Source organism: Trachemys scripta, chromosome 3 (assembly GCF_013100865.1).
Source record: "Trachemys scripta elegans isolate TJP31775 chromosome 3, CAS_Tse_1.0, whole genome shotgun sequence".
Lineage (NCBI taxonomy): Eukaryota > Metazoa > Chordata > Testudines > Emydidae > Trachemys > Trachemys scripta.
In genome coordinates this window covers 125,544,654-125,554,900 of record NC_048300.1, presented here as the reverse complement: position 1 = coordinate 125,554,900, position 10,247 = coordinate 125,544,654, and the positions used below count along the sequence as shown (strand labels likewise).

Sequence of the window (10,247 nt, the reverse complement as noted above, 5' to 3'; positions counted from 1 at the left end):
TTGAATAAGGACTGGGAATGGCTGAGCCATTACAAACATTGAATCTATCTCCCCTTGTAAGTATTCTCACACTTCTTATCAAACTGTCTGTACTGGGCTAGCTTGATTATCACTTCAAAAGTTTTTTTTCTCTTAATTAATTGGCCTCTCAGAGTTGGTAAGACAACTCCCACCTGTTTATGCTCTCTGTATGTGTGTATATATATCTCCTCAATATATGTTCCATTCTATATGCATCCGAAGAAGTGGGCTGTAGTCCACGAAAGCTTATGCTCTAATAAATTTGTTAGTCTCTAAGGTGCCACAAGTACTCCTGTTCTTCTTTTTGCGGATACAGACTAACACGGCTGTTACTCTGAAACCTGTCATTCTGTATGTGTGTATATATATCTCCTCAATATATGTTCCATTCTATATGCATCCGAAGAAGTGGGCTGTAGTCCACGAAAGCTTATGCTCTAATAAATTTGTTAGTCTCTAAGGTGCCACAAGTACTCCTGTTCTTCTTTTTACTGAGATTAGGCTAATCACAATGCACCAATATGAAAGCCAGACTACAAAAGAGGAAAAATAGTTAGATACCAGTTCAAATGGATAAACGTGATAAAACATGGGATACCACTTTACCTAGCACATGTGTTCCAAAACACATTCCATTATGGTAACAAGGATACTTTAGTGCAGTGGTCACCAACCAGTCGATCATGATCGACTGGTCTATCCTAGAGGATCTCCCAGTCAATCACCATCTCCAGTGCCTACCCCGGCTCCATGCCGCTCTCGGAAGCGGCCAGTGCGGCCCCATGGTCAGGGGTCTCCCTTAGCGCGCTGCTCCTGCCTGCAAGCACGGCCCCCCAGCTCCCATTGGCTGGGAGAGCTGTAGGGGTGGTGCTTGCAGAGAGGGGCAGCTCATTGAGCCACGTGCCACCTGCCCTCCCCCAGGGGCTGCAGGGGCGTGTTGGCCCCTTCTGGGAGCAGTGTGGGGCTGGCGTAGGTAGGGAGCCTGCCTTAGCCTCGCCTCCGACCAGGAGCCACCGGAGGTAAGTGCTGCCTGGCAGGAGGTGTTATACCAATAAAAACTAGCAGGATCTTATTAAAGGGGACAAGATAAAGATGCCACATTTATTATGATAATTTGATTTATGACCAATAACTAATATCTTAATCCTTATACACACACACACACACATTATACCTAATACCTATACACACATTCACACACACACACACACATCAGATGTTGTGCAGCTGCTGCATAGTTACCAGTCCTGCTTGAGTCTGTGGCTTGAGTCTGTGGCTTGAGTTTGCGGCTTGTGGCGGCTAACTGGCCAGGAAAGCTGGGCACAAGGACGAGCTGAGTCTCTGTTGGGCACGCACCGATGTCCTTCCATGTTGGCAGCAGAATGTTACCCTCCTCCAAAGTTTTCCATTTCACCCATCCTTTTTGTAGGCTTTAGTTTGAATCCAGAGTCTATAGGTCTTGCTGTGTCACGCTGCCTCCAGGTCTGGTGATTGATCACCCGTCAATTGCAGACATGACTTTCAAAGCCTGGGACCTGGCTTTGATCTTCCTTCTATTGTACCTTTTCTTTTTAGGGTGGATTCTTCTTACTTTGTTAGGGCTCTTGTCTGCATCTTCAGCCCTTGGTGTTTGAACTCTAATCAGGACAGGCTGGGGCTGGAGGTTGATTCCATCATCCATACATACCTCATTCACACATCTAAACTAAACTAATAAGATTGCAGCAGGGTTTGCAAAAATGAAGGTTGCAGCAAGCCCTTACAAAATGGAGTAAGCATTGTAAAATGGGGTTTGAATTACAATATGGCAAACAGTGAACAGAAGTTACAATATAGACAAGTATAATGGATGGCAAACAGTGAACAGAAGTTACACTGTAGGCAAGTGTAATAAATGGTGAACAGAAGTTACAATACTGAAACAGTGCAAGTCTCAGTGATTTAAGCAGGAATTGGATTGATAGTGAAACTTATAAAGGCAGCTGACTGAACAGCTATGGCTCTTAACAAGCATCTTAATTGTTAATTAGCCAGTTATTGGGGTAACCGGTTTTATGAATGAATATTGTTTCATTCATAAAACTTTACTTATGAAGTTACATTAATAAAGTGAACAATTAAAAACAATTTCATTCATCAGTTCTACAGAGGCTGCACCCCAACTCCCAGCCCCCTCCCAGAGCCAGTACCCCATACCCTCTTCTGTACCCCAAAGCCCCTCCTGCACCCCAAAGCCCAGCCCTGAACCCCTCCCAGAGCCAGCACCCTGTACCCCCTCCTGCACCCCAACACTCTGCCCCAGCCCAAAGCCCCAAACTCCCTCCTAGAGCTTGCACCCCTCACCCCCTCCTGCATTCCAACCCCCAGCCCCAATCCCTCTGTCCTAGCCCAGAGCCCACACCCCCTCCCAAATCCCAAACCACTACCCCAGCACGGTGAAAGTGAGTGAGGGTGGGGGAGAGTGAGTGGGGCGGGGCCTCAGGGAAGGGATGGAGTAGAGCCCGGATTGCCCTTAGATTCAAAAAGTGATCTTGGGAGTAAAAAGGTTGGAGACCACTGCTTTAGTGATTACTAAAATAGTTTAATTTGACTTGGGCATTCAGGTTTGAAAATATCTCTCTAATTTGTGCTTAATTGGGACAGGGGTTTAGGTTTTTTTGGAATAAGTGTCATATGGACTATCACAAAAGCAATGCCATACAGAAGCATGCACACCCAGAGAGAGAGATCATTTAGTATCACTTTCAAGTACATTAATAGATTAATTTCTGCTTACCATTGTCAGAAGAGGCTTATAAATTCTTTATCCCAATACAATCAAACTACCAGGCTATTATTATTTATTATTTGTATTGTGGTAGCCTATACATACCCACTGTTCTAGGCACCGTACACATTACAAAAAAGTGGTCTCTGCCCCAAGAACTTACAATCTAAACAAATAGACTAAAGTTGGTTTCAGTTAACAGCCCTTTTCTCCTACTCCAATAAACTTCCTGCTGATCAAATTTGGTCTTAAAGAGATTTTCTTACAACAAATCTTGTAAGAGAAGGGAAAAACTTGCCTTCTCCCTCAAAATTAAAAATGTCATATTATGCTTCCCTCTTTAATAGCATCTAACCTCCTTACTATCAGCACATGCAACTCAAGTGATACTGCATGAGTCACTGGCATACTTCATAAAGTACCTGCCCGAAGATTTTCTATATTACTTTAAGATCTGGCATAATACACAGTATGGTGTCATGCTTAGGTAGCAACAACTCTACACAGGTGAAAGCCCTTTCTTTTGGTCACTGAAGTCATTTTCATAAGATCATAAGAATGGCCATACTGGGTCAGATTGAAGGTCCATCTAGCCCAGTATCCTGTCAACCAATGGCAGGTGCCCCAGAGGGAATGAACAGAACAAGTAATCATCAAGTGATCCATCCTGTCACCCATTCCCAGCTTCTGGCAAATCCATCCCTGTCCATCCTGGCTAATAGCCATTGATGGACCTATCATCCATGAATTTATCTAGTTTTTTTTTTTTTAACCCTGTTATAGTCTTGGCCTTCACAACATCCTCTGGCAAGGATTTCCACAGGCTGACTGTGCACGGTGTGGAACTTCCTTTTGTTTGTTTTAAGCCTGATGCCTATTAATTTAATGTGGAGACCCCTAGTTCTTGTGTTATGAGATAGAGTAAATAGGAAATAAGTGTTTTCTTCACATCAGTCATGTTCTGAGGAGTAAATAACACTTCCTTATTTAGTATCAGAGGGGTAGCCATGTTAGTCTGGATCTGTAAAAAGCAACAGAGGGTCCTGTGGCACCTTTAAGACTAACAGATGTATTGGAGCATAAGCTTTCGTGGGTGAATGCCCACTTCGTCTGACAAAGTGGGTATTCACCCATGAAAGCTTATGCTCCAATACATGTTAGTCTTAAAGGTGCCACAGGACTCTCTGTTACTTCCTTATTTGCTTTCTCCACACCAGTCATGATTTTATAGACCTCTATCATATCACCCTTTAGTCATCCCTTTTCCAAGCTGAAAAGTCCCAGGCTTATTAATTGCTCCTTATATGGCAGCCATTCCCCATAACCTTAATCATTTTTGTTGCCCTTTTCTGAACCTTTTCCAAGTCCCACATATCTTTTTTGAGATGGGGCAACCACATCTGCACGCAGTATTCAAGATGTGGGCATACCATGGATTTATATAGAGGCAATATATGATATTTTCTTTCTTATTATCTATCCCTTTCTTAATGATTCCCATCATTCTGTTCACTTTTTTGACTGCCGCATACATTTCCCTTGGATGTATGCAACTAAACTCCCATGAATCCACAGAACTAATTTCTGGAAGCCAGATTTCTTCAATGACATCTTTATGACATTACCAGGTGGTTCTATGATTCAATATCATAAGAGAGCAACTCAATAAAATATTTGCCTATAAAGTGATTGGCAGGTTAAATGTAAACAAAGCTGTAAGGAACAGCTGGTGGCTTGTGTAAGATTTTGTAAAACAGTCTATTTAGAAAAAAGGCTCACGTTTTGTGTTACGCTCCCTTTGTTTCTTTGCAAAAAAGAAACAAATATAAAGACCGGGTCTTAATGTAAGAGTTGAATTGCTCTTGCTGTTTCTTACTCAATTAAGATACAATTATTTGGTGGTGGCAAGGGAAAGTCAAATCAGTGAAGTCAATGGGACTACTTACCTGAGTAAAGGGAGAAGGATTTGTCCCCAGCTGGTTCTTGTGAAAAGACTATTACTACACAGAAAACCTACTCCTCCATGTGCTCCATGTGCAAAAGGAGTTCTATACATGGAAAACTTGTAGGATCAGGTACAGAGATAAGGACTCCAGCTGGGAAAATAAATTCCAAATTCTTACAAAACAAAGATTTTTGTTTTCCGTGCATATCTTTACTAGTTGAGGAGGAAAGGTAGCTATAGAGCAAGTGTCATGCAAACAATATTCTGTCTAAATGGAACATTTTATGAGGCAGCACAAAGCTCTTCAACCTTTAAGTGATCTCAAAACATTTCAGACAAAATTACTGCATTTCACTTTTAAAGCGAAGCCTTTTACAGAGAAATGTAGATCTAATGTGGAAAGCACCTGTTTCTATGAAATCCGTTATTTCAACAATTAATATGGACTGTTTACATGTTTCCTTAGTTCCTAACAAAGCATTTCCCACGGATGATATTAAATATCTGTGATACAACAACTTGATTTTCCATTTGGAATGCGGTCCTCATTCTGGATTCGTGTACCCCATCCAATGTTGCGAAGTTACTTTGTACCACGCCTAAAGAAAGCCACAAACACAACACTACCGCTTCCCGTTCACAGCGACTGCCACGAGTAGCGGACTGCCAGGAGCAGAAAGGAGCTTCGGGGCCAGGACGCCGCCGCTGCGGGCGGGGTGGGGGTGCTGGGAGCGCAGCCCGCCCGGGCAGTGCAGCGCTCAGCTCAGCCCGGCTCTCCCCGCGGCGGGACCCCGCAGCTGGCAGGGGCTCGGGTCGGGGGACCAGGCGAGGCGGGCGGTGACCTCGGGAGCCGCATCCCCCCCCCCCCGACACAACCCCGCTCTGGCTGGCTCGGGGGCCGTGGGGGGCGGGGGGCACATGGGGGTTAAAGAGCTGGGGCGCGGGGCCGCCAGTATCCGGGCGGGGCCGCTGGGAGCGAAGGGCCGGGTGGGGGCTGCACCCAGCTGGGGCTGGCCCGGGCGCGTCTCCCCGGGGAAGTTTCTCCCGGGCGCTCTGGGGAAGCGGCACCTCCAGCTCCGATTTCAGCCGCTGCCCGGGGACGCCCCATAGCAGCTGCCCCGGCGGGATGGGGGGTGCGTGTCTGTGCGCCGGGAGGCTGCCCACGCCCCACCGCCCCCCTTACCTGGCCCTTAGCCCCCTGCCGGGCGCCTCAGGAAAAGTTTCCCGGCTCCAGGGCTGAGGCGCCGGGGACTTCACTGCCGCTTCCTCAGGGCCCCGCGCCGCCAACAAGCGGCAGCTTGGACTAAAATAGGCAGGGAGCCGCCAGGGGGCTGCGGGCGGCGCCAGCTCCGGGGCAGGCAGTGAGCGGCTGCAGCGCGCAGGCGCTTCCCGCGGGCACCACCAGCAGCTGCCCGGCGGCGGAGACACCGGCGGGCTCCGGCCACGTGCCGCTCTCCGCGGCCGGCCCTGGGGGACGAGGGGTGCCCGCTCCTCCGCCCTCCAGCTGGCAGCGTTCCAGGGCTGGGCAGGTTCGCGCGGAGGTCGAGGCGGGCCAGCTCCTGCGCCGGGTGAACTCGAGCAGAGCTGTGCCGCGGCTTCTAAAAGGAGGGGAAATGCGCCTCCCGCCCTAGCAAGCGCTTGCAGTTCTTAATAGATGCGAGTGAGCCAGAAGATAGTAGGTGCATGGTTCCCGCCGTGCTCCTCACATTGACTTTTTTGCATTTGTCTTCTGCTGTGGACCAAAAAACCAATCCCCCTCTCTCCCCCCAGCAAATACAACCTGCAGAGAATGGAATGTGAGGAGCAAAGCTTCGTGTCCAACTGCTGGGATCATACCAGGTTAGCTTAGGCTGGGTGCATGAGCTATGCCTTATACGCACCCATTACGGCTATTGCTGTATTAATGGAGAATAGGCAAGTCTTTAAAAATAAATATATGCGTCTGAATTTTTGTTAACATGAAGAGGCGCTTGTCCCCCTTACTCACCTTGAGTAGAACCAATAGAAAACACAGGTATTTGCAGACCAAGGTATTACTCCACCCGTGGAGCCGAATCTGCCCCACAGTTACTATGTATACATTGGGATATATCAATAGTCTTACCTATCCCCAGCATTCTAGAACCAGGAGCTGGGAACCTGAAGAAAATAATGAGATATTTTAAAGTAATACATTTTATGGGTTCTTCTGGTTCGCCTACTGCTGTCAGAAGGTGTTTTTCTTTTTAAAGGACAGCTTAGATTCTCAGATAAGAACATAATTCCTGCAGGTGAGGCTTTAAGAAAAACAGCAAATATCACAAGACGTAGGATAAAATCATGAGAATTAGCAATTGCATCACAGAGGTAGCTGAGATCATATAATTAAAACAATGACAATACACATTGCCTACCATTTGTTAACTTCTCTATTTTCCCCTCCCCATTTTATGATTCTTCTTAATAGGGTAAGAGAACTGTAATAGTACCTTATGTTCATCACACCATGTGGGGCTCATTGTTGTCCACCACTTCTTCTGTGGCACTATTGTGGAGGGAAGACAGTAGCCTCCCTTGGGGACGGAGTTCAGTTTCTTTTGAGAGCATTAGCAAGGCATTGCCCCTAATTAACAGTCAAAACCACAGTTCAGAATAAATAAAAAGCAGTTAACTTTTATTGCCAAAATACGGAACAGAGGGAAGAAATAAAAACAATCTTTAGAAAATATATACCTGTTATGGATTCGGGGCTAGATCCTGAACATCTTACCTTGGCAACTCCTTATTCAGGCCCAATCTGAAAAGCATTTACAGACTAGCCCTGAAGTGGAAGAGCCAGAATATTGCAGATTTTACTATGGTCCTAGCAGTTCAGAACTCTGTCATGTTTTTTCCTGACCTGATATAGCTGCAGCACTGCCAGCTGTGACAGATCGCATCAGAGCCTGCTTAGCCAAAGAGCTCCTTTTATAAACTCCTTCTCTATCTTAAAAGTGATGTAAAATGTCATCTATCTATCTCCTCATTGGACAATCTAGGTACTTATATGCAACTGCTATCACAGACTGCCTCTCAGGTATTTAAAAACAGAACAACAACAGAACCAACTAGAATTACATCTTCCTTTAAACCGTTACCTTAGAAATGAATAGTTCTAGAGGACAGTCTAACTAAACAAAAATCTAATTTCCTTCTTTTTTCTAGTTAACCAGCATATATTGTTCTATGAAATGCACTATGAAAATTATATTTCTTCATTACATGATTGTAATGCTTCTGTTTGTACCATCTTTAGTTGTCTTGTTTTAGAATAAACAAATGTGTCACAAGATCTAATTAAAAGTGTTAACCCTGTGTTGATGTATATCTCTTGTAGTATGTTAATTGCAAATTCTAGTGGCGACTTTGGGGAAATATAGTTTAGGGATTGACATAGACAGTCTTGTCATTCCAAGTTAATACATAAAAATTGCAGAATATAAAATGCACAGTTCCAGTTGTTACAGAAGCCAACCCTCAGAGGTAATCATTTATTTTTTTTTGTCAAGGTCCAAATTTCTTGGTCAAGATATAGTCAAGGTCCAAACTCCAGAGAAAATAATAATGATAATACGTAAATAAAAAGATTTCACAGTCCATTCAAAAGGGTCTGGCAGTCCAGATTTGGCTCATGGTCCAGCTATTGACTAACCCTGAACTAGAGTTTGAGCTATGCACATTTAAACATTAAGTGTGGGGAGCCTCAGTTGTCATTTCCAGTGATATAATATTATAGTGGCCAGCTGTGAGGACTGAGGCCCAATTCGGCAAATTAAAATATACAGTCAAACTGCTGTGCCCACATGGAGTCCTGGGCTAGGTCTACACTACGCGGGGGGGTGGGGGGGTGGGGTGTCGACCTAAGATACGCAACTTCAGCTACATGAATAGCGTAGCTGAAGTGACGTATTTTAGGTTGACTTACCTGGCTGTGAGGACGGCGGTGAGTCGACCGCTGCCGCGCCGCCGTCGACTCCGGTTCCACCTCTTGCCGCGGTGGATTTCCGGAGTCGACGGAAGAGCCATCGGGGATCGATTTTATCGTGTCTTCACTAGACGCGATAAAGTCGATCCCCAATAGATCGATTGCTACCCGCCGATTCGGCGGGTAGTGAAGACGTGCCCCTGGTGAAAGAAAAGGAGCGGGTGGAGCAGTCTACCTATGCATTTAAAATTGCGGAATTGGGACCTATTGCAACAACTTTCAGAATCACTTTGAGCTCCAAATTTGTCAGGGAAGAAGACACATGCTTCCTCATTAATTTGTTCTCCTAATACTTGAAAAATAGCCCATCAGAATGATTAGCTCCAACAGCAGCCCTACATTACATAGATCCAAAATGCCATGGTCTGGCTACAGTCTACCTTTTTCAGGAAAAAGCATACCTATATAGTAGGGTAATATTAAGTCTATTAACCTAAAATGTTAATGATAGAGGCCTTTACAGCACCTTTCTAAACACCTGCCTTTTAGGTGTTGTGAACACAACTTTTAGGTAATAGTTTTTTAAAGTTTCAGTTATATTTCTGCAGCGTTTCCATTTCTGGACTCAATCCTGTGCGCCCTCTGAAGCCAATAGCACAATACAAATAGGATGAGGGTAGGCTTGGAAGGATTAGATTTTTATTATCGGTATACATCGATTTCACCATACACACACAAACCGACAAAAATATTTCCATCAATAATAGAAATTTACAGATAGGCAAGGTGGGAAAAATGCTGCTTGAGAACTTATTAGAGAGCTTGATTTAAGGATGTTTACTTTGTATATTGTGACATATGAGGTTGACAATTTGTGTTTTACCAATTGTAAAGCTTTCACTTTTTGAATCTCTACATTTATTGTCATTAAATAATTGTTGTCTGACTCCACCCACATAATTTCTCACAACTGAGAAAATGTAAATAGATAAACATTTTAAAAATGCTTAAAAATAAACATCAACATTATCCCTCAAATTATAAAAAAAAATACAAATCTAATTCAGCCAAGCTTGCTTTTTTGCCTGAAGATAAAAGAGTTGACTTCAGTGGGACTTCTCAAATCCGTAGAATGAAGAAGATATTTAAAATGTTTTGTGCTGGAATAGGTCCGAAGTGAGTCTATCGTGTTTATTGTTTTGCAGACACAAACTGAATTCAATGGGATGTCTCACATGCTTTAAGTTAAGCATGTGATTAAATACTTTGCTGGCTCTGGGCCTAAGCTTCCTTAACAAAATGTACACTGAAGTAAAGCATCTGGGATCTTGATTGGAAAGTAGTTACCAAGCTCTACATTTGTCATTGTATGGTATAGCTAATCCCTCCTTTCTCCACTCCACCCTAAGGATATGTCTACACTACAGCTGTGCAGCAGTGCTGCTGTAGCGCTATAGCGTAGACTCTTCCTACAGTGATAGAAAAGGTTTTTCTGTTGATGTAGATAATGCCCCCCTCTCTGAGAGGTGGTTGCTAGGTCTATGGAAGAATCCTTCTGTTGACCTAGTCAT

General features: G+C 44.4%; 1 protein-coding gene across 3 annotated transcripts in view; it reads right to left on the bottom strand.

The window, feature by feature from the left end:
• POPDC3 (popeye domain containing 3) overlaps positions 1–7,290 on the bottom strand; it is a 29,959-nt gene extending 22,669 nt beyond the window's left edge. The window contains exon 1 of one of the 3 annotated variants that reach the window (XM_034765966.1): positions 7,202–7,290. The gene's annotated coding sequence lies outside the window, so the exon portion shown is untranslated. Of the gene's footprint in view, positions 1–4,734; positions 5,407–5,916; positions 6,088–7,201 lie in introns of those variants that run through there. The other 2 variants (XM_034765964.1, XM_034765965.1) reach the window with 2 other exon arrangements.
• Between the last annotated feature and the right edge of the window lie 2,957 nt (positions 7,291–10,247).